This window comes from Pezoporus occidentalis, unplaced genomic scaffold (assembly GCF_034315485.1).
Source record: "Pezoporus occidentalis ecotype Australia unplaced genomic scaffold, CSIRO_AGI_Poc_V1 ctg236, whole genome shotgun sequence".
In the NCBI taxonomy this organism is placed as follows: Eukaryota; Metazoa; Chordata; class Aves; order Psittaciformes; family Psittacidae; genus Pezoporus; species Pezoporus occidentalis.
In genome coordinates this window covers 669,528-692,887 of record NW_026914244.1, presented here as the reverse complement: position 1 = coordinate 692,887, position 23,360 = coordinate 669,528, and the positions used below count along the sequence as shown (strand labels likewise).

Sequence of the window (23,360 nt, the reverse complement as noted above, 5' to 3'; positions counted from 1 at the left end):
TATCCAAAATGAAATGTATGTGCATGGAATGTCCTGATTTGATCTTGTCTTCACTGAAGTAGTTAAGTGTTTGTGCACAATATCTCCAATTTAAAGTGGATCTGGCAATTCAAATACCTTTGAATCTCAAATATCCTATACTTAGTTTTGGTTTAAGGGTGAGGTAATTATGAATGCCAACATAATTAACCTTGGATGTCTGTTACGTTAATTCTTAATGACAAATGTGCTAATGCATGGAAATAGGAATAACCTCCAGTATGTTTCACTGTTTTTCTTGATTCCTGCAGTCTAATCCAGAGAAGGAGGTTTGCCTGTGACAGCAATTGACCATTGCTGATAAACTGATATATTGGGCAGATTGATAAAGTGATAAATTGACCATTGGCTTAAAGAAGAAATCTTTTGCAATGTGGGTGGTAAAACACTGTCACAATTTGCCCAGACATGTGGTAGATGCCCCATCCCTGGAAACATTTAAGGTCAGGTTAGACGAGGCTCTGAGCAACCTGGTTTAGTTGAAGATGTCCCTGCTCATTGGTGGAGGGTTGGACTACATGACCTGTAAAGGTCCCTTCCAGCCTTCCTTCCTTTGGTGTTGTTCCTGTGAGGTCTTGATGAAAGATATTCCTCCTCTCTGAAAAGAAATCAAGTTTGGGCATTCCATAATGTCTGTCTACAGGTATGTTTAGTAAATACTTATAGAGCAGTTTGAGCATTAGACCACTGATAGAGCATATTGTTTAGAGGTGACATATGTTATTGTCCCAAATGGCACATCCCCTGACATTGCCTGTCTGAACGTTTATTGGACAGGGAGAAGAGAGGACCTTCTGTTACTATGGGGTGTCGTGACAAGCATCACATCCTGCAGGCTGGGATGACACCTCAAGCCACAACTGGAGAACCCTTCCTGGCTTTGCTGAAAGTGTGTGGGGAGAGGATCTGCCTGGATCTATGTAGCTGGAGGGTGGGAGCTTTCTCAGCCTGATGTCACATTCCCACTCTGCCTCCAGGATCCTGGCCTTAAGAGGCCATGAAGATTCAATTGCCTGATATTCTACAAATGAGCCCATCAAAGGTAATTCTATACTGGCTAGCTAGTGAAAAGAAAATTTGTTATCCTTGCCTGATTCAGTTTTGCAGGCGACTTAGGGCAGGCTTTTTGACTCGGATATGGTGATATATATGTTGTGTAAGATGCTTAATTTTGGCATAGTTCTTGTGACAGTTAAATGCTAAATTCCTCTGAGAGGAATATAATAAAAAAAATTATACCTATGTTCATAGGGAGAGAAAATCTATGCAAACAGCACATGCATTTGAACAGGGTAAGTAGCACTTGCTTTTCCATTGTGTTTATAGGATCATAGAATAGTTTGGCTTGGAAAGGACCATAAGATCATCCAATTCCAACCCCCTTGCCATGGGCAGGGACACCTCACACTAAACCATGTCACCCAAGGCTCTGTCCAACCTGGCCTTGAACACCAGCATGAGTGGAGCATTCACAACTTCCCTGGGCAACCCATTCCAGTGCCTCACCACCCTCACAGTAAAGAACTTCTTCCTTATATCCAATCTAAACTTCCCCTGTTTAAGTTTGAACCCATTACCCCTTGTCCTATCACTACAGTCCCTAATGAAGAGTCCCTCCCCAGCATCCCTATAGCCCCCCTTCAGATACTTGGAAGGCTGCTATGAGGTCTCCATGGCAGCCTTCTCTTCTCCAAGGTTGAACAGCCCCAACTTTCTCAGCCTGTCTTCATATGGGAGGTGCTCCAGTCCCCTGATCATCCTCGTGGCCTCCTCTGGACTTGTTCCAACAGCTCCATGTCCTTTTTATGCTGAGGACACCAGAACTGCACACACTACTCCAAGTGAGGTCTCATGCCAGACACACCTCTGAGTCTTCTTAGGTCGTTTGCCCTTACCCAACTTTACCCTTAGCAAAAAGTGTGGTAAATTATCTACTTCTCTTATTATTTCTGAAAGTGTAATAGATGACTTCTGATTTTCAGTTTTAGTATTACCTAGATAAAGTACAGTGGTAAGTCTTACCATCTCTGTACTACATCTGATAGTGGATGTTTCCAAAAAGCCAAACAGGACTGGGAGAAGAGATAGATACAGAACAGGACACCCATCCATCCAGTCTGTAAGGAAAGTGCTGTTAACATACAATCTACTCACCACAACAGTCTGCCTTCATTTCTTTATTCTACACTAAGAATACGAATAAAAGAAAACAGATATAGATGGCAATACAGAAAGCATGGAGAGAATTCATACAAGAAAAAAGTGAAGACTGGAATTAGTTTAAAAAAACCATGTATGTACAAACCAAGTTTTATCAAACAGCATGGTTGGCCATAAGAGTTGTGGAATGTTCAGTGAAAGCCAGAGGTAGTATATTTAAATTCCAGTTTTAGTTTGTTGTGTTCTATTTTATTATTCTAATTTATTTCAATTAAATCCAATTGATTAAAGGCTTTCAGTGAATGAATAACCTTGAGGGCTGTGTGTGAAGCAGAGGTGCACAAGTACAATGTCTGCTCACATCCAACAATAAAAATGAGGAGATTCTTTACTTAAAAATTACATTTGTAGCTGGGAGAAGCTGTGGTGATGTTGAGGGTCAGCTGTGTGGTAGTGGAGGGGCTCTGCCACGTGCTTGGGAACAAGTGAGATTCAGCGAGGAGGAGAGTGACCACCCATACCTCAGCTCTGGAGGGAGAACCTTTCTCAGGGCTTCAGAGCAGATTAAGCAAGATGTCTTTGATATTAATCTGTAAAGATTCTTGTGGTTGTTTACACACATTACAAATCCAATTCTATTTTTGTTGGTTGCTGTCTCTAGTAAACAAGTGCCAGTGGAGCAACACATCCAACCAGCTGTAGAGGTACCAATGAAAGATGCAACCTGGAAGGTCATGAGCTCTTAGGCCGAAGTTCTTCCCTATGAGGGTGCTGAGGCGCTGGCACAGGATGCCCAGAGAAGCTGTGGCTGCCCCATCCCTGGCAGTGTTCAAGGCCAGGTTGGACAGGGCTTGGAGCAAGCTGCTCTAGTGGAGGGTGTCCCTGCCCATGGCAGGGGGTTGGAACTGGATGAGCTTTAAGGTCCCTTCCAACACAAACTGTTCTATGATTCTATGGATAATCCTCATGACTGACCAAGTACAGCCAAGTTTTTAAACTAAACTATTGTGTAACTGAGTCATTATTCATGTAACCTGAGGAGGAAATGGACTAACCATTGAAATCAGAACATGCATATTACAAATCACAAATTTATCAGAAAAGAAAGACATTCCAACTTTTGCTATGGGAAGATTAGATAATTTGTTTAATGTTTGCTATATAATAGACCTTCCAGATCTGTGTCTAACGGGTGACTTTTATTATTCTTGAGGGACATAAAGAACTGCTGGAGAAATCTATTCACAGTCACAGGAAAAAAATGTCCGCATTCATTTAACTTTATATTGGTTTAAGCTTAATAAGATGGCTTATTAAGGCCAACTGATACACCGTTTCTGAACAGAAGGGGGAAAATAGGTACTGAAGAAGTAAGGAAGCAAAGTACAAAAATGGGATCAAGATGTCAAAACTTCCCAGCCAGAAAGAGATTAGAAAGTCACACTTAGAAAAGTATTGAACAGAGCATAGAAAAGGATTGGGAATTCAGTGCTGATGAGTTTATGGGTTGGATTGTTTGAGATCTTATCTGCAAGCAAACAGAGTATTCAGAATTATTTAAAAGAATTATTTTGGCCATGAAAATTGTTTCTATGGGGTTTAATAATATGCAAAAAAAAAATGAATAAAATTCCTAGCTAATTTATACAGTTTGATCTTTTTGGAAACTGGCAAAAATGCCAAAGAATATGTAAGGTTTTTTCCCTAACAAAATACTTCACTTTTTACCTCTTGTGCAAGAAATCAGAGTTTGGAGTGTGCCACATCATTGCTTTAGTCCTTCCTGGATTTCCGTAATTCATCTATATGCAGGTTCTGTTTGAGGTAGTTTTAAAAATCAGGTAATAAATCTAATAATAAAGTCTAATGCTGAACTTGCATTCCAAATTACCAGAATTCACTGAAACCAGATCATTAATCTAAAATGACAAGAGGTTAAAAAGTCCTTGAAACAATGGGTTTCATCCCACCTAGCCCTCTCAGCCTACAAAGTGTTAGTTGTCCAGTCTAGTATAATTAATAGTCAACATACCCATGGAAGAATGTTCCCTGAAGCTGCAAAGTGATGTAATTTCTATGAAATGCAGAGATTTGTTCTTGCTGTACTTCCTTTTGTATGCTTTTGGAAGGAGAAAATGTTACAGGCAAAATTTTCTAATATCATGTCCCATGATTCCAAGTTTTTCAGGCAACTGGTTGTAGTTGGGAGTAGCCACTTTGTCCCAGTTTCTCAGCTTTTACTCAGCTGAAGCTCCTGAAGATCATCATAACTTTTGGACATCACAAAAACTGGGATATAGATCTGTGATTTCCAGTTGTCTCCATTGGTATTTATAACCTACTTGAAGGACACCAAATTTCTCTTGCATCTGAGAAGTGACAAAATATAAACTATTCAATTTGGTCGTAGTTTGTGACTTTTCATTTGGAATTGGATGAAGGTATAAGTGTTAATTAGATGTCAGTAAAAATATGGATGCAGAGTTCCACACTTCATGCTGTCAATTACTGCCACTGACACAAGGAATTCTCATTTGCACTTCTTGTACACTGGTAATTGGGTCCAATATTTAGTTCTGAATTAGTTTAAAAAGGGATGAAATCCTTTTCACTGTTCTTTTGTTTTGTTTTGTTTCCCCCACTCCTGTTGTTGCTGTTCACTGTTTGCACGCTTTTAATTGTAAAACATGCTGTAGATGGAGTTTTTCTTCTTAGCACTGCTGTCCTATTTTCCCCATGATATCCTCGGGGGATCTAACATGAGTTTAAGTAAGTCCATTTTTTCTCAACTGACAGAACAAATGTTCAGATGCTTTAAAATTTAAAGAGCAAAATGTAGGGACGGGTAAATCAGTTCAGAAGAGGTAAGAAATTCCCAATTCAAATCAAATAACCTTCTTTTTGTTTGTTTGCTTGTTTACTTCTCCGTTGGTTCTGTTTGCTTTTCATTTCCTACAGTCATGTTCCATTTGGAGAGCTAGGCGTTCCCAATATCCTTCATTGTATCTAAAAGGAAAGACCTCCATGTGTCACCAAGGACTTGGAACCCATAGGGAGAACTAGGTGTGAATTTTGCTAGTGAATGCACTATGTGCATAAAGCCTTTTGCATGAAAATTACTTGAATGGCATGCAGTTTGATGTTCATTAATATTTATGAGGTGACATAGTTGCTCTGTGTATATTAAAGGATAGTCTCCTTTTCAAGGCCATTTCTTGTATAAAAAGAGCCATTTTAAAGCTACCATAGTAAAAACTTCCGTTCAGAAAGTCCAACTGTGAGTTGCTAAGGATATTTTTACGTGTATTTTCAGTTCACTTTGAAATGGTTTATATAGAAAATATACACTGAGTCAGTGTTGTTGAAGTGCAGCATTGTGTTGTGCCTAAGGGTTGACTCCTTATCATGAAATCCATGTTCTTGTGTGGAGTAACTTGAAATTTGCAGCAGGTGGCATTTATTGACTCAAAACTGGTGTGGTTTGGGGATAGAAAGCGTCGAAGATGCAGCCTTTTGAGGATGACATTTTGCTGAGTATTAGTCCTAACTTTGCTGCGTCCATCAAGACTCACTATGGTTCCTAGGTCTCCCGATCCTTGTGGTGGCTTGGCAGCGATCCCACCTAGAAATGAGCGTTTTCCAAAGCGAGCTGTCCGTGCCATGACGGTCTGTGGTGCGTTTGGGATTACCTGCCGAGCCGTAGCTGCTCCCTGTGGCCGCAGGTGTTTGATGGCTGGGGAGATGTGGAGAAACAGCAGCAGAACCACCAGCAAGTGCCTCGCATCACCTGAGTGCTCCGCACCGCAGCTGTGTCCAGGCTCCATGCAGGATTCTCCTCCCTCAGCTTAAGATTTGCGCTCCCTGCGCCCACCCCGCGCTTGGATCTCCTCATGGGTCGAGCCTGACACCTTCTGTTCCTCTCAGGAAATCGATGTGTCGGTCGAAGTTTCTCACTCCTCGAGGTGGCTGAGCTGCCGGACACCGCTCCAGGCCCCGCCGAAAATGCGAGTATCCCGGCGGCGCGCCCCTCGCCCCGTTCCTTCCGCGGGGCTCTAGCGGCAACCGGAGCGGGCAGCGCCGGGGCCGCCTCTCCCCTCAGCCGCGGCTCGACCCGCCTGGCGCCGCGACCAGCCGGTAAGCGCGGCGGCGGGCACCGACGGGAGGGGGCCCGGCCAGCGAGGAGGGCGCTGCCTGTCTGAGCGAGGGGGGCGGCTCCCCGGCTCGGCTCTTCCCCCCCCCCTCCCCACTACGGCCCGGGTATCGGGGCCCCGCAGAGCCCGGGTGGAGGCGGCAGCCGGGCGTGAGGGGAGCGGTGTCCCCGCCGCCCCCTCACAGCTTCCCGCCCTTCCCGCGGCAGGTAGGCACGGCCCGGGGTGGGGGTGCTGAGGTGGGTGCTGTGGCCGCCAAGTGGAGGGTATGGGGGGATCGGCTCTGCCCCGTCTGGAGGGTCGGTGGCTGCCCTACCGCTTGCAGGTGAAACGGGAGGTCAGGGTGGGTGTGGGATTTGGCAAGGGAACCTGCTGGAACCCTGTGAGGCTGACTTCAGCCGCGGAGTTTCGTTACCTCAGCGGGGGTGGGTTGCGGGCAGGGGCATGGAAGGCGCCTTCCCCCCTTGTTGGGGATGGGAGCGGGGAGGCGGCCCGGTTGGGTCTGAGGGGGGCGGGTGTGTGTGGCTGTGGGGACATGGCGGAGGGGAAGGGGGGCGGTGAGGGGTGGACGGGCCGGTGCAGGCGGGAACCCGGCCCTGAGGTGGCGGGCGGTGGGGGAACAAGTGCGCGGTGACTTGCACGGGAGGAAGAGGGCGGGAAGGCAGAAGTAAGCAGAGCAGTCGGGACTGCTGAGTCTTTCTCTCCTCGTGCTGTTTGCATGACTGCGGGCGGCAGGATGAGGTAGAAGAGGGGAAAGGGATCCGGGGGTGGCACCGAGCTTCCTGAGGGCCCATGGAGCGGTACAAGGGGTGGGAAATACAGTCGGTGTTGGTGTGCTTAGTGAAACACCTGTGTAAGGAGGCCTCGCTCTTTAAGAAGGGGGGGGGGTGTCACAAAACCTCCTTGCAAGTAATTGAAAGCACCAGTGGATTTATCCTCCTGAAAGTTTTTACATCCTTTCCTTATTTATATCTTTTGTCCTTTCCTGTGGTCTTGGCTCTGTGGAGCTTCTCTCAGAATAACCTGCCTTGTTGAAGGGAGCCTCTGTCTGAGGAAAAGAAGAGGTCGTCAAAAACAAAAGCTATCTTTGTTTAAAGCTATTTGTGGATCAAGGTTGTGACTTAACTGTGAAATAACATGGCTCTTCTTTGCTTATATTGAAAACACAATAACACACTGAAATAATCAAAGCCCTGGTAACTAGGTTGAAATGCAGTTCAGCAGTGTAGGACTTTAATGTAGGTTTTACAGTGCCTCATCTCTCTTGTGAATAAATATATAATTAGTGTTAGGTCTGTTTTTTGCGCTTCTCTTTTAGTGTTTTATTTGAAGAAGTACTTCAGGGTAGAGATTGTAATTGATAATGCTTTTACTCTTTCCCGCTTCCTTCCCGAGCTCTGTAGCTCTGTCTTCAGGTGTTTGTTTGTTATGGTATCTGATGTTATTTTACTGGTACTGAATATTATATCCAAACCTGTGGTGAGCTGGTGAATGGATTAGATTTCCTGTGGACCTGTCTGCATTAGACTTGTGATTGCCTAATTGCCCATGATTGTGAAGAATGAGAATCTGTAAACAACTCTCAGGCTCAGTAAGGTGCTGATGAGCACCCCACCTCCTGTCTGCAGTGGGAAACTGGGAGCACTTCCACATCCACTGACTTACATGTAATAGGAGACAGCAAGAAAGTGGGTTAAGTGTGGATCCACTCTTTACAGGCTCCTGTTCTGCTTAACAGTTGCAGTTACAATTAGTGAACTGGAGTACCTGCTGCTAAATTTATGGATCTGTTGCTGGATACCACAGTAAGATTTTTCAGGCTTGGGTATGGTTGTGAGTGGAAGTTTGCAGGTCCTCAGCATCTCTGAAATGTGCTGAGTTTTAAACAGGTACCTGTATGCATTTCATAGCTCCATGGCACTGAAGTCCCAGCTGTCCTCCTGGATGTCATAGGACATTAACTTTGCTCATCTCTTCTATATTAAAAATCCAAGCACTCCAGTTAGGCCAAATATGTTAATCCCTCAGAAATCAATTGAGAGCACAAATCACAAGCAGAGTGTAGGGAAACAGATGTCATCACTGCTCAGGGGATGACCAGGTTAGGAGAAGCACTCCTGGTCTTGTAGAAGGAGGCAAAATGCCCTCAAAAGGCCCTTGCCGAATAGGGGCAACACTTTTCCCAGTCCCAAATTTGATGACCTGTTTGACCTTACATATATGAGATATAAAAGCTTTACTGAGGCATTTGCAATTATTTTATGCAGTACCTCCAAACCACAGTGCAGTTTTGGTATTTCTTTTCTAGCCACAGTTGGTCTGATGGTTAGAAGAATTAAACCAAGAATTTAGTTAACTGGGTTGAAGCCTGGCCTGATGCAGCCTTATTGCTGGGCACCTTTAGCAGGTGTGTTACGGTAAACTAGAATTAAGAGCCCATGAAGATACACTTGAGAGTCAGGGCCACCTGAGATATCTTTGTTTTGATTCTGACTAGGTCTTTTGGTAGCCCTTGTTTTATCCCACAGTACTCAGGCTTTCCCCCGCTAAGTCCAGATAAAAATAACATTTAATTTCTTCAGGTTGATTATCCCCTGCTTCCATCCCAGCTTTTCTCTTTTTCCCTACACTTGTGCTCCCCTGTCTCTCAGCTGAGGTTATTCGAGCTTTCTGTTTTCCTGTAGCTTAGAAATTTCTCAGATGCTGTATCCCATGAGTTGCTTCCTTGATCCTCCACTCAGCAATAGCCCTGGCTCTTTTTCACTGTGTGCTGCTCATAGCTGGCAGCCACAGCACTTGCTGAGTAATTTGAGTCTTGGAAATCACACTTTGTGCTGTGTTCCTGGAGCTAGTGGTCCTGTGGCTTCACCCCTTTAGGTGTGCCTCGCTCAGGTAGGGTGTCTTTAGGGTATCTGGGATGTGAGGAAGGTGGAGGGCTGTGAGGTGTGTTCCTCCTCCAGATCAGCTGAGAGCACTCTGAAGAAGGGAAAGTGAATTATGCAAGAGACTGCATTGGCTTGATCATATTTCTGTCTTAAGTTTCGTTGGCAGACTCCAGTTTCACTGCTTCTGAGGTCAGATTGTTACGTTGGGGAGTTTGGTAAGCGTTTGCTGTGGAACAGAACTGTGAGTTTCTAGAGAAGCCCCTCAGAGCCCCAGGGTGACGTACATCTTCCCATCAAACTAGTTTTCTATTAATTAAAAAGGTATGCACCCTAGATAATGTGAACTCTCTGTAAGGATAGTGGAGACAAGTTATTTATCTTCAGCCTTTTAATACTTCTTTTTTTTTTTTTTGACCTTTGTGTATTTCTTCTGTGTTATAACTATCTCCTGCATATCTGAAACACCTTTGCTGAAACCTACAGGAGGATCATTGCTCTATTTTTTAACTTCTCAATCTTGTCCTAATCAGGAATGTAAATACGTGCATAATGCTCTGCATGTCATTAACTTCAGCAAAACACTGTCATGCTGAAATCAATGTTTTTTTGAATCTAATTTTCCTGCCTGCTTGAGAAGCAGCACCTGGAATTCACAAGCCAAGAATCCTGAGAATAGGTGTATAGTGTAAACAGTATATGCTGTTTACTTTCTGCATTTTTCAGTTCAGCCAGAGAAAAATAACTTAAAAATAGGCTGATGGTGATTTTTCTAGCCAGTGTCTCCCTTCAGTCTTCATACTTCAATAAAAAGCTTCATTGCTTCTTTAAAAATGAACAGAGTTAGCATGGTATTTACTTACACTCAACTTGCCAGCAGTGATCTCTTTGTGAGCACAGCATTAACACATTCCAGAAATTTCAGGGAAAAGCCCTACACCTGTGGATAGAAACTTGCAGATTTAGAGGAATAGAGGGAAACCAGGAGAAAATAGTGTGGTTGGAGCTAGGATAGCAATGTAGCTGACCCTGGAATTCAGTTTCCCTAGCACAGAGCTTTGTGTCTGAACTGAAAGATCAGGCTGTGAGGCTCTGTGTGGAGCAATCAGTAGACAAGGATACGACAGAGGCGCTTTTCCAGCAGTTTACAGAAGTGTTTTTGCTTGATGTCAGTGATACTGAGAATAAAAATGCTTGGGTTTTCACTTGGTTGTGGAGATTGGAGATGATTGCCACTGACATCTTGGAGATGCTGAGTATATGTGTTTGACACAGTTACCTTTAAGAATGAGGAGATGAGATTTAATTCATGTTAAAAGCCTGGGGTCTGAGATGAGCCCTTGGCCAGAACTGGAATCTTGTTTTAATATGTTGCCTTCAAGTCAGCCAGTCTGTAAGCTAGCACAGGGTAACTTTGGCTCAGATGCCACAGCGTGTTAAAGGCCATCCCTATCTGAAAGTCTTTGAAAATAGGATTGTGAACAGTACTGCAAATACTGTGTGCTACTGGAGTGCATTATCCTGTTGGTAAGAAGTGTACAGTATACACCCCTTAGGAGCAAATTGTAAGTGCCACTGTTACTGATGATTTAATACAGCAGCTTTAGCATCTCCATCCTTTGAGGAAGGAGGGGAAAATGGTGTGCAACACTTGTGTTGATACAAATAAAGACCTACTTCTAAATGGTGAGATTAAACATAAGGCAAACTGTGAATCAGATTTAAATTCAAATTAGATTTGAAAAAGTATTTTGATTTTCTTTGCTGTGACACGTTTAGCATATGGTTCTGTCTGATCCCTGAGATATGGTAGCTATATTTCATGCTCAACATTGTTTCTGTGTTAGAAGGAAGCAGTATGTGAGCTCTTGGTTAAAAGACTCCAAACAAACCCTTTCTTTGGAAACCAGCCAGGCTGCTGTGTCTTTCTAATGGAAAAAAGCAGAGAAGAGCAGCGCACCCGTATCCACTCCTGGGCATGTGTTGATCTGGTGTGTGGTAGTGTGTAGGGAAATGTGCCTTGCACCCAGCTGCATGAGAGGGCTGTGAGTATCTCAATAGCTATGCATGGGTGAGCAGCAAGGTGCTTAATGAGGGGATGCAGTAAGTGTTGTGCTAACACTTTCTTAGAGGCACCAGAGATGATGCCTTTACAGTTAAGTAAAACCGGGCAGTGGCTGTTGTCCATCCCTGAAGCCAAATGGCAGGGCACAGCTCCCTCCTACACTGCTGAGCTTGCTTCCTTTCTAAAATGGAGTGGCAATGACGAAACTGTCATCATTCTCCTGAAGTTGTTACTGCACTTTCATGTAGGAGGGTTTGTCATATCTAATTGATTTAAATTATTTCATTCCTACATTTGGATTATAAATGTCTCTGATCCAGGTTTTAGTACCAGCGTTATACTTAGCCATGTATACCAATTCTTCCTTGCAATATCAGATTCATAGGCACACGTGCTTTTTGTTTAATTAAACTTTACTGTCAAAATATCAGCAGAGAGAATACCTGACAAAATCTGAGAATTGTAATGAGATTTCAGTTGTTATGGAAATACAGTTCGGGGACTAACAGCCTTTCAACTACAAACAGGATATTTACTCTGTCTCAGTTTTGAAAGTAAACCTCAGAAAACCAGTTAGTTAAACAGTATTTTCATGTTCAACACAGAGACTGTGAAGCTATGAAACCATTTAATCGTCAGAGTATACCAGAGAGTATGTCCAAGAGTCCTTAACGCTGCAATATAAATATATAAAATCATCCAGCCATTCCACCACTATGAATTTTACCTGGGGATGTGAGAAGAGGCTGTGTATCCCGAGTAGTTTGTGACTTCTGGATATCCTCCTTCGACATTACTAAGTTTCAGATAGGGAGAGAGCTGTTTCTGGGTCACTTTTAATAGCTGATGGTCACTCCCGGGTTGTACCATCTGGTACATCTTGTAATTACTGAGGGGGAAGAAGTGGAGGTGAGAAAAAGGGAAAAAGACAATAGGTATTAAAGGAGAGGAGAAGTGGCGAGAAACCATTAGATGTGAACCCTATCACAGTTAAGGTGTTACATTATGTTACTCGTAACCAGGGAGAATGTATTTGCTGACCTTCATGTGGGACAAGTAGGTAAAAGTAACCAGTGGAAAAGGCAACAAGAGAAGTATTAGAAAAAGTCCTTAAAATGCCACTTATTTAATCCTGCTGGTAAAAGAATCTCTTTCACTGGTGAAAACTGATGTCTCTAAAAGAAATTTAAAGATCTTTCCCAAATGTAGCTTTACTTCTTACCCACCCTTTGGCTTTCTGCATTTCTGATTGAACCTGGTGCTCAGTTTCTTCATTTAACTGTAAAAGTTGCAGTTAGTCAGTTTTGTAGATGTGAGTCTGGTGGTGTCTTGGGTGTGAACGACTTAGAGTTACTTGTCCCTTCTTGGGAACCATTTTCAGTGTCGCTTCTCAGAGACTTTGTAGTAAGAAATCTGGACCAGTCTTGGTAGCTTAAGGTGTCTCTGATAGTGTGTTGTACACCGGCTCCAATCTAATTTTCATCCAAAATGTAGGCTGCAATTAAATTAGGCATATAATTAAAGAATTTGCAGTAGGATTTTTCTGGGTACAAAAAGATGCTTTTGTAATGAGAAGAGCCTGTGCTCAGATCCCATCAACCTATTTTAAAAGGAGGACTGAGTGCAAAAACTGATGTGCAGTAGGCATGTAGTGAATCACGTTGATGTTCCTTATAGATGTGTGTCGAAAGCAGCTTTTATGGTGAGTGAGCAACCTGATCTAGTGGAAGGTGTCCCTGCCCATGACAGGGGTTGGAACTAAATGAGCTGTAAGGTCCCTTCCAGCCCAAACCAGTCTATGATTCTGTGAATAGGGTGTGTCCCTGGAAACCATGTTGCGTTTCAGTTAAAACTCATGTTTTGGTTAAAATTGTATATTAACATTTTCCCATTTCAGCTCTATTTCCAAATATTTTATTGAGCACTGTAACATGTGGAGGTTTTCTTCAGTTATCCAAAAAGAGTGCGCTGACTTCCTCCACTATAGAGTGCTGTTGTGAAGTTATGAAACCCAAGGGATTCCTGAGTTGTGCCCCACTGCCAAGCTGCAGACAGGAGGGATTGGATGCTGCTGCTGCTGCTCCCCTCATCTCCAGAGACTGACTTTCAGAGGACGCGACCTGAAAAAATGGAGTGTAATAAAGCTTGTGCCACTTACCAGCCTTTGGGTTACTCCCAGGACATGTCCTTAAGAGCTTCCATGTTAGCAGTGCGAGTAAATTTTAATCTGGCAGGTAACTGAGCTGTGGAAATCTTCCACCAGCTCTCCTAGGGCAGCTGCTTTCCCATTAGGTTCCCCTTGCAGCATGTCATAGTTGTAGCAAGCTTGGTAATCTGGCCCATAATTTACCCTAGTGTGTATACATATCTCTAGTCATTACTTCTGAAAATAGACTTTTAAGTACACTATAAATGACTGTAGCTGTATGAAACATTATGGCGCTCTTAGAATAGTTAGGGTTGGCAAGGACCTTAAGCTCATCAAGTTCCAACCCCCTGCCGTGGGCAGGGACACCTTACACTAAACCGTGTCATCCAAGGCTCTGTCCAACCCAGCCTTGAACACCACCAGGGATGGAGCATTCAAAACTTCCTCTTAAATGATATCTATCCAATTAGTCAGTGTTCTCATAGGACATGACTTTGGTGCAGTATGTTGTTATTAGGTTTGTTATTATGCATTGCTTTAATAAGACTGCAGAATGATCCTACCAGCAATGCAGTGGGCTGTTACTATTTGTGTCTTCTCCAGAAAATGCTAAGGATTTTCTGGAGGATATTATAGCCTGGAAAACCTAAGCAACTTTTCCTACTAGTTATAGTCACATATCCTTTGTTACCCATTGCTTCTTCCTAGGAGTAATAAAAACAAATGCATCTGGTGGACACTTAATTTTTGTTAACTTTGTATTTTTCACTAAGAATGTTTCTTAGTAACTCCCAGAAGCTGGGATTTCTGTGGGAGCAACAGAAGTTGATGTATATCCAGAGACCTGCATTTAGCTCAGTCATTGCCTGTTTCCTGTCACAAACTGATAATGCTGTTCAGGTTAGACCTGAAAAGGTTGAAAAGTTTAGAATTAAATGGCAATGCTTTATGATAGACAAGGCTTGTCTACTTGTCTGCTGCAGCCAGTTGCAGTTTATAAGCATGTAATTCCTGAGAATCAGCCAGATGTGTCAGCTGTGGGATCCTGAGAGGAGGGATCTAGGTGAGGACTTGGAGAGACACCTTTTTGTTTTTTTTGACTGTTCTGTCATAATGAAGCAGGGCCAGGAGGCAAGGGAAAATTGTGGCCAGCAGTGAATGACTTACAGGGCTTTATTGCTCTCAAATCCATACAATTAAGGGTTGGGTTTGTTTCACCTGACTTCAGTGGTTTCAGTGGCTTTAGTGGTGAATAGAGAAGGGTCCTTCTGCAGGTTCCTTGTTCTGTGTGGCTCAGCTGTCTCTGCAAGAATGAGTTTCTCTTTCCTGCCTGAGCTCACAGGGTGGCTGCTTGGCAGGTATGGCAGACCTGGCTTCTCTATCCCGTAAAAGCCTGGTGACCTTCTGGCTTGAGGCGAGGATCCACAGAGCTTCCAGGTTGGAAGGCTGGCTGCTCTGCTCACCATCATCTCTCTAAAATGGGTTTGAAACCTGCTTTTGGGAAGTCAACAGCCTGCAGAAATGTAATGCTTTTCCTGTTTCTCACTTTCAGCCCTGTGACACCCACTTGGATCTGTCCATTCCTTAGTGGAAAGCACAAGCCCAGCAGGTCGGAGGAGCAGTCTGCAGGCTCCCCTTTGTGAGCAACAGGAACGACTCCACTCTTGGACACGAGGTACGGTCATCCAGTGGGGGAGAAGCACCCCTTGTGAGGGAAGAGTGATTGCAAGGTCAGCACTAAATATCCTTACTGGCTTTTCAGACCACAGAAGTTGCCTCACACCTGTGGGTGCTGTAATCCTCTGTTTTCTTTCCTTTGGCAGTAAGTCTGAGCACCCCCATTGCTGTCCTCTCTGTAGTTACAACTGTGTGAAGGATGAGAGCTGGGGACAGGCAGCTGTCCCTCTCTTTCCTGCACTCTGACCTTAGTTTCAAGATTTCCCACAACTCTCACTGCTGCTGATAGTCACAAATATCATCTTCACAGTTTGCTCTCTGATGTCTGCCAGCTTACCAGCCTGTAGCTGAGGTGTTATCTATGCTTTGCAAATACCACAAGCACCACCTGCAACGCTGAACTGAACCTACCATTTCAATGTGATGAAACAGCATTACAGAAGGAAAACATGCCTTTTTCTTTCTTTTTTTTAAATGCCTCTGCTGTGTGAACCAGAAAAGTGTGTGTCACCTACTCATTGGCATAGTGTTTACCTGATAGCAGGGATTACCCCTAAACAAATATTTGAAAATGTCATCATAGAAGAATTTAGCTTTTGACAAATTCTGGTTTTACTCTGTTTTTACTTTTACAGTCAGGTTTGAAAAGCAAGGCTTTTGTATCACTGTGAATGCCACTTAGCTTGTCAGTCAGCTCTAAACTGAAGGTGCAGAATAGAGGGATGTGAAATTTTTAGACTTCAAAAAACGTGGAAAACATTTAAGGAACAAAAGTGTTTATGTACATTGAGATTCTCAGCTGGTGTCAGCAGCTCAGCTGAAATCAGTGCCACCTCAAGAGCAGACTTCAAAAACACAAGTGTTAATGCAAAGAGCAGGACCTCTGAAGCGGCCTTTAAATGCCACATGGAAGAAAATATGTCAAAGTCCCTAAAAGATCCATATTCAAAAAAATAGTCTAAGGTAGTATTTTGCTTTTTTATGCTTCTCTTTCCTCTGTTCCCCTTCCTGATATATCCCAGTAACACCGTATTTGTCAGTTTTTCTCAAGGAGAACGATACCTTCTGCAGAGCTGTGTGGTGGCAGTGCAGTGGCTCGTATCCTGTGGAGCTGGAACGTAGTGTGTCACTGTTCCTTTGGTTTTTGGTGGATTATATTTCTAATTCCAACTGTTTATATACAACAGTGTTCTTGTGTCCAGTGGCATTTCTGCCTTCCTTTCTATTGAGGACATGAGCTTCATTTTTAATGAGATCCTAAAATACAGACCTTTTGTATGTTTGAAAGGCAGAAAAGAGAAGGAGGAGCCTTTTTAACTGAAAACTTAAATGTTTTGCTGGAAATGCTCTCTCCTGTGGTAATCCACCTACTTGGTCCATCTTTCTCTGCTGTGAATAAAACCGGACTAAGCCTGAGGGTTACTGTGGAACTTTCCTTACATGATAATTCAGCCTGACAAAGTATAATACTCTATGAAATTAAACTCATTGTACTACTTTTTCCTTCCCTTTTTGTAAAGCTCCCTTACCTGCCAAACCAGATGGGACAAAAATACATTGTCAGTTACACTGAGTGTAGCAGTTCAGCAACATTCCTGGCTCTTGATAATATGCTTTTAGCAGAAAATGTTTGTTCATGTTTACTGGTTTCATTCAGTGTGATGGAATATTATGTAGTGTGAAATGACATATGTAGTAGTATATTCACTGTATTCATATTTATTGATAGCTAAGATTCTGTCATTTTTAACCTGTCATACTGAGGTCCTCAAATATTGACATTTCCTTACTGGTCATCTAGAAGTGTACAGTGGTCCTGTGAGGTATAATCTAATGGTAATTTATACTGTGTTTTCAGTGTATTTGTTAACCCAAGCCTTGTTCCACAGTGTTGTTGCAATTGTTGTTCTGTTTTTTCCCCTCTTAGCATTTGGCTACAGTTGAATTGTTTATGAAATTACTGCTTGATATTTCAGCTTCTCTCCAGCTCTGTGAACTCTCATTTTGCAAAATAATCTTTCTCTCTTCTCTCTTCTGCTTGAACTAGATGGTAGCTGTAGCTTTTCAGTTTGGGAATTTGGGTTTGTTTTTTGTAAACAGTTTATTCTGTTGTAATCTCTCAGTAAATGACTATAAATTATATTTTGAAAAGTTTGTAAAGCAGCATCATGCATACAGACTTTTAAATGTCATCTTTGAAAAGCATCTGGTCAACTGGTGACCAGCAGAATGAACAAGAAGACTTGTTTTCTAGACCTTTATTTATATGCCAGTTGGTTAAAAGATAAGGACTTCAGCTTTCCATGTAAATATTACGTCTTTCCTTAAGTAGTACAGAAATTCTGCATTGCAGGATCAGATTCAGATGCAAACCAACCAGAAAACAAAACCCAATATGAAAATGAACAAAAATTATTTGAATTCCTGGTTTAGATTTGTTTTCCACTGAGGCTGTGGAATCATATCAGTGGGAGAGCTTAGATCCCCTTGGGCAGTTCTGGCTGATACACAAGTTCCTGATTTCCTGAACATCTTACACTTCAGTGTGCTCAGTCTCTGTGCTCATGTTGATAGTTGCAAATATGTACAAAAAATGTTTGTGCTCTGGTAGCACCTAAGGGTGTGAAAAAGGTGGCATTTTGTCTTGCTATGTACCTTCAAGAACATTGTTTTTTGCCTCGAAAGCTGTCTGGCTTAAATTTAATGTAAAAATAGAACATAAAAAACAAAACAACAAGCTGAAACAACTCCCTAGTAATATAACTGGAGCAAGTAATTGGTATATGCAGTTGTGCTATAATAAAATGTGGGTATAATTTTGTCAGTTCAAACCATGCTCATGCTCTTTCAAGACATTACTCAAAAGTAAATTTGTATTAACTACTTTAACACTATCAGGCATTTAGCAAAACAAACATGTAACATTGAAGGGAGTTTATTGGGTAACCATAAACATTGGCTGCAGGAAATCCCCTGTTTTGTACATTCTTGCTTCATGGCCATGTTGTATACTTGATACTTCTGCCACGTGGAAGCCTGGGAGGCTGGTGCAGTGGATGCCACACGTTGTACACTGCCCGTGTATGCAAGGGTTTCTTGGTTAATACTTATTTTGGTCTCAAATTTCTTAGGGAGCTTGTAGAGTCTGTCACTGAACACTTGTAAGAGCAAGAGTTACCTGGTGGCATATACCTGGGTCTATTTAATCTTGCTTAGGGGCAGAGAATGCACTAAACACCTTCTTGATGGCCCTAATTTGTGTGATATTTGAGCTGCCTGAAGCAGTCAGCTGAAAGCTTGCTGGTGTAAATAGTTTATGAAGCTGAGAAAGTGTAATAGAACTTATTTTTCATGAAGAAATGTATTCACTGAATGTTGCACGCCGTTTTCTGCTGATGATAATCAGTTAATAATTTCTCTAAAATTTCTTCATTAATTCACCTGTCTGTGAGGAAGACCAAACCCACTTGTTCATTAGTGAAAAGCATTTTGCTAAAAGAACATCTGGCCCCATCCAGGGGGTGTGTCAATTCCTGCTCTAGTTTCTGGATGTGGATAATTGAATTAATGAGCTGGCCTATAATGGGGACATGCCTTGAATTCAGGCTTTCTTAAAGAGGACAATATGTAGCAAATTCCTGGCAGTCTCATTGAATTCTCATACTTTCAGAAGAGCCACTGAACTAGTTAAGGAATATTCTAGGTGCACCCATCATTTATTCAGTCAGAGGAATGCCAGCAGGATGTCAACATTCCCTGGCTGGAGTTGCTCACAGGTCGCTGGGGAGACGATTGGTATTGTCACCTCTGGCAGTGCATAAAACTCGCTGTAATGCTTGAAATCATCTTTTCATGTGCTTCTCCTCCTTTGCAAAGGTTGTCATGATTTCTTAGGTTATGATGGAATGTGTTGCCTTGAGGGCTGGTGGGTGAGGTCGCCTTAATATCATCATTAGTGTGGTCTGTCCTTTGTAAAAGGTTTTTGTGAAGAGAGTGCAGTGGCCTAAGAGCAGTTTTCAGTTTGTTGAAATGTGTTTCAAACCCAGTGAAAATACAATTGTGGGTAAGTAGTTGACAGTTATGTGTGTGTGGAACCTTTTATTTCCTGCATCCCAAGCCACTGGAATGACAATGATCCCAAAATCAGGCATTGGTAAGGTACAAGGTTTTTGTGTAGTACATTTAAAGTCATGATCAGAGGAGTATGCAGAAGAGTTATACTGACTTCCAGTTCTACCCAACTAAATGTTATGTTAGTTCTGCTGTTGTACTGAAAAGAAGCTGCAAGTTAGGTGGATTCATTAGGATTTTATCCATTTTATTATGGCAAAAGAAATAGGTAAGTTAGATTTTTAGTTTGTCTTACCCAGAGCATTCACATCCACTTCATCCCTTGCCAAGAAGAGAAATCTTTAACCACTCGTGATTAAAATGAAATGTGTTTCATTTCTTATTTACTGGATCCTATTGCAGAGTTGCTGTGGAGATTGCTGTTGCAGATGTCATTGGTGGCCATGGGATAAGCAAAGTGTAACCTACCACAGTCTTTGGTATCTTTCTCTGCCTTTCTCAACAGAAATCTAACAGGCAGTTAAAAGCAGAGGCTGTAAAACCCTTCAGGCCAGAGAAAGACAGGGCAGCTATCACTCAAGGCTGAGGAGGGGTGGAAAGAGTAGTATGTCTGGTTCCCTTGCAGAACAGTCCTAGAGTTAGAAAAGAAAAAAGCAACAAAGCTGAGCATCAAATGTTATCCTTTGAACTTTCTAGGCTTATTCTCACTCTAGCTGTGCAAGGAGAAGGGCTGGTGTGTAGCTTAGTTTAGGATGTTTGCATTAGACCTGGTTATAGGGATTGTCATGAACACTGGTTGTCCTTAAAGCAACAACTCAAGTATGTAGTAACTGTGTCCTTTATTTTAAGGTTGAATAGAGAAGATCAGTGTTGTAATAGGGGATTAGGTTATATAGGTTTGAGATGATAAGGAAAATAATATAATTGAGGTTTGTGAGAAGTATGGACAAAACCCTTCAAAGCTTCATCTGAATCATCACATTACATCATTAAAGTATAGCTGTGTGGTCCTTCAACAGCAAAAGGCCTCTCAGGGATGCCAGTGACATTGTTTAAAGCAATTTATATAGTGCAGTCAACATCAGTAAAAGTTTTTTTGGTTGTTGTTTAATTTTAAAATCTATATTGGTTGAGTATCCAATGCTGAGGGAAAGACTAAGAATAGAGCAAATATAGTGCAATGTATCACAATTTGGCCTCTAAGTGTTTGTGTTACAACAGGTTTATTGAGAGCTCAGTCATGTAGCCTGCATGCAGAGTAGCTACTTGGTGAACTCAAGCTGTGATTTGTTTTCTCAAGAGTCTCCAGTGCCTGCATGTCAGCTGTGGCATGGAGGGATGGACTCTGTGCCAAGAAGTACTTGCTGGTTTAAGATCACAAGTCCTAATTTTAAAGAATGCTGGTGTTAATTTTTAGAGCTCAGCTTTGTGTTTGGCAAGAACAAGAAGGCCCTGAGAAAAGGACCGAGGGCAGCATTTTTCTGCTATGTAAATGCTTAGTGGGACATAATTTTTTAATGCGGTGTATCTCTGGGTCTTTGGGAGTTGGATGAGATGCAAAGGGAAAATCCAGAAGTGAGTTCAGTTTAGAAAGAAAGCTGAGTGTGAAGGAACTGAGCTTTTCAGAAGTGTGAAGGTGGTAGATTAAGTGTACGTGGAACTGTTGTTCACTGAGTTGTGAAGCATGAGAGCTAAAAAATGAAATTTCCAGTTGAAATTTGTAGATTGTGAAAAAAGGTAACTTCTGTTTTAAACCAGTGAATATCATACTGTATGGATTTTGTAGCCTGTGATCACCACAGCGAAGCTTCTAATAAGGCTAAGAGACTTCTTGGAACAGAGCAGAAAGGTTTCTACTAATGCTCTTTGAGTAGGACTGGGTCAAACCCAGACAGCTACATGTGAATGCTGTTGTACTGGGGAGCGTATCAACCTCAGCCTTGCAGTTCTCTGCTCAATGTGGTAAGGAAACCTGGTCAGTGTTGGCAACAAAGCATTGCCAGCATGATGGTTGTTGGAAGGCAGTTGGGAAGAAGAGAACCCTTCTCTCTGAAGGTTTTCAAAGCATCTGGGAGCTCCAAGACTAAACTTAGTGCATCCTGGGGAAGCTCAGCAACCTTGGAATTGGAAACGTTCCACTTCAGGAGGTGCTCTTACTGCTAATGTCATTGTTTAAGCTATTCAAAATATTGTTTGGAGATTGAATGAGCATAAATATCCCATTTGCTAATTATGATGCTAATAGGCCATTAACAACTGATTCTGTTCACACTTAGTGATGATACTCAATTCAGGTTGCTTACTATTGTGTTTGCATTTAGTGGTGCTAATGAGGCACATGAGATACTCATGTGATTTGTGCTCTGAAGGCTTACCTGAAAAATGTTCCTATAAACATTGTCCTGTTTTCCCCTCAATAGCGTTTATTCTCTCTTCTATTTCCTGCCTAACCCTCAAGTAGTTAGAATTTCCATGCAAGTGTCCTGTGGAATTTGTGTTCAGACAATGTTCTCTGTACTCCTTTTCAGGGCTGTATTAATTTCTTCTGATTTATCTGCCAGTGGTAATGTTATATGTTCATAATGCCAATAACAAAGGTGTATTGTTATTGGCAATGAGTGTATGGCTCGTTTGAGCTGAGATGCTGGGTAAACAGCACCTGCTTACATCACACAGCTGTTGAGGAAGGTGAGGTTGTGCTGGATAGAGACAGAGGCTTGCAGTGCAAGCTATGGCCCAAGTGCACCCTGGCAGGTGGGATTGTTACTATGGTACCAAAATAGGCTTTGTCTAGATAACACTGGATAGGTTAAATTCATGGGTTTCCCATGATGCTCATTTTATCTCTCCCAGCTGAAGCTGTGGCCCATAGTCTCACTGAGGCAATGATGTGGTATCTTTTTGCGGTATCAACATGAGAAGGACGTGGAGCTGTTTGAGCAAGTCCAGAGGAGGCCAAGAGGCCGATCAGGGTCTGAAGCACCTCTCGTATGAAGACAGGCTGAGAAAGTTGGGGCTGTTCAGCCTGGAAAAGAGAAGCTCTGTGGAGACCTCAGAGCAGCTTCCAGTGTCTGAAGGAGCCTACAAGGATGCTGGAGAGGGCCTCTTCATCAAGGACTGTAGTGATAGGACAAGGGGTGATGGATTCAATCTGAAACAGGGGAGGTTCATGTTAGATGTAAGGAAGAAGTTTATTACTGTGAGGGTGGTAAGGCCCTGGAACAGATTGTTTAGAGAAGTGGTAAATGCTTCATCCCTGGCATCATTCAAGGCCAGGTTGAACAGAACCTTGGGTGACATAGTCTGGTATGAGGTGTCTCTGCCCATTGCCCAGGGGTTGGAACTATTTGAAAGTTAGAGAAAAATGACTATGCTTTCTTTAATTGCATTTATACTTTCTGTATTCTAGAAAGATCCAAGTTTGTAAAAATTGAGACTCTAAATTACATTCATATTATCAGTAGGGACACAGTGCTGAATAAATCCTCTGTGGAACTAATAGCTGATGTTTTGTGCAGCAGATCCATACCAGAAGATCCAAACAAATTGATGCCTGGTGTAACTGTGGTTTGTGCACTGTGTTATATGAACAAGGGTTTTAGGTCTGTGGCTCAGATGCTTTGTTGGTTTTCATAAATGAAGTTTCACTAATGTGCTCAATACCTCTGTGGTGATTCAGAGCAGGGACAGTGTTTATTGCTTCTCCACAGAACCCAGGTCAACAGGCCTTAAATGCAATACTTTGTTAATAAATGGGCTAGGTCATCATCTGGACATACACAGGGTGTCTGTATAGGCGCATAACTAGCACAGAGCCAAACAGAGGTCACTGAGATATCCACTGGGATGGGGATCGCATGATCCACCTGAAGGGAACGCAGCTGTGCTGTGGCGAGGTGGATGGGTACATAGTGCCTGTCAGAACTTGGTGCCAGTGCAACCAACAGCCTTACTACAGAGAGTAAACCCACTGATAAACCAATCCAAAGCCCATGCTGTGGTATCAGTAGAGGCACGGAAACACAGGTAATACTCTCACAGGGAGGATGTGTTTTATGAGAGGAATCAGCACGCTGCAGCTCTCACACAGGTGCTCGACTGGAGGCAGCTGGACTTGGGTGTCCTTTACATAAAATGTCAGAGGCTGCCTTCAGAGGGTTTTCTGTTCC

General features: G+C 42.6%; 1 protein-coding gene across 3 annotated transcripts in view; it reads left to right on the top strand.

Annotated features, from left to right (window-relative positions):
- The first annotated feature begins 6,419 nt into the window (after positions 1 to 6,419).
- Positions 6,420 to 23,360, top strand: part of SHANK2 (SH3 and multiple ankyrin repeat domains 2) — a 358,561-nt gene continuing 341,620 nt past the window's right edge. For all 3 annotated transcript variants that reach the window (XM_062621925.1, XM_062621926.1, XM_062621924.1), the window contains exons 1-2: positions 6,420 to 6,556; positions 14,996 to 15,118. The gene's annotated coding sequence lies outside the window, so the exon portion shown is untranslated. The remainder of the gene's footprint in view (positions 6,557 to 14,995; positions 15,119 to 23,360) is intronic.